General features: G+C 43.6%; 1 pseudogene; it reads left to right on the top strand.

The window, feature by feature from the left end:
* Window positions 1–856, top strand: part of LOC121917821 — a 5,018-nt pseudogene that overhangs the window by 724 nt on the left and 3,438 nt on the right.

The following is an 856-nucleotide window of genomic DNA, read 5'->3' as shown; positions in this document are numbered from 1 at the left end:
GGAGTGGAGTTCTAAACATGCATCTAAGGACCCACACGGGGGAGAAGCCATATAAATGCATGGAATGTGGAAAGAGCTTCAAAGATAGAAAAGATTGCATTGTACATAAAAGAACTCATACCGGAGAGAAGCCCTATAAATGCCTGGAATGTGGAAAGAGTTTCAGTCATAGTACAAATCGAAATACACATCAAAGGACCCACACACAGGAGAAGCCAAAGACCCCCACACAGGAGAAGCCATATAAATGCATGGAATGTGGAAAGAGCTTCAGTCACAGTGGAAGGCTAAACACACATCAAAGGACCCACACAGGAGAGAAGCCATACAAATGCATGGAATGTGGAAAGAGTTTCAGACAGAATGAAACTCTAAAGTTACATCAAAGGACCCACACGGGGGAGAAGCCATATAAATGCATGGAGTGTGGAAAGAGCTTCAGTTGCAGTGGAAGTCTAATCTCACATCAAAGGACCCACACAGGAGAGAAGCCATACAAATGCATGGAGTGTGGAAAGAGTTTCAGTCAGAGTGAACATCTAAAGTCACATCAAAGGACCCACACTGGGGAGAAGCCATATAAATGCATGGAGTGTGGAAAGAGCTTCAGTCGCAATGGAAGTCTAAACTCACATCAAAGGACTCACACGGGGGAGAAGCCATATAAATGCATAGAATGCGGAAAGAGCTTCAGTCACAGTGGAAGTCTAAACACACATATAAGGACCCACACGGGGGAGAAGCCATATAAATGCATGGAATGTGGAAAGAGTTTCAAAGATAGAAAAGATTGCATTGTACATAAAAGAACTCATACCGGAGAGAAGCCCTATAAATGCCTGGAATGTGGAAAGAG

The sequence above is a fragment of the Sceloporus undulatus genome, unplaced genomic scaffold (genome assembly GCF_019175285.1).
Source record: "Sceloporus undulatus isolate JIND9_A2432 ecotype Alabama unplaced genomic scaffold, SceUnd_v1.1 scaffold_956, whole genome shotgun sequence".
NCBI classification, from domain to species: Eukaryota; Metazoa; Chordata; class Lepidosauria; order Squamata; family Phrynosomatidae; genus Sceloporus; species Sceloporus undulatus.
This window is presented reverse-complemented; position numbering and strand designations above follow the sequence as displayed.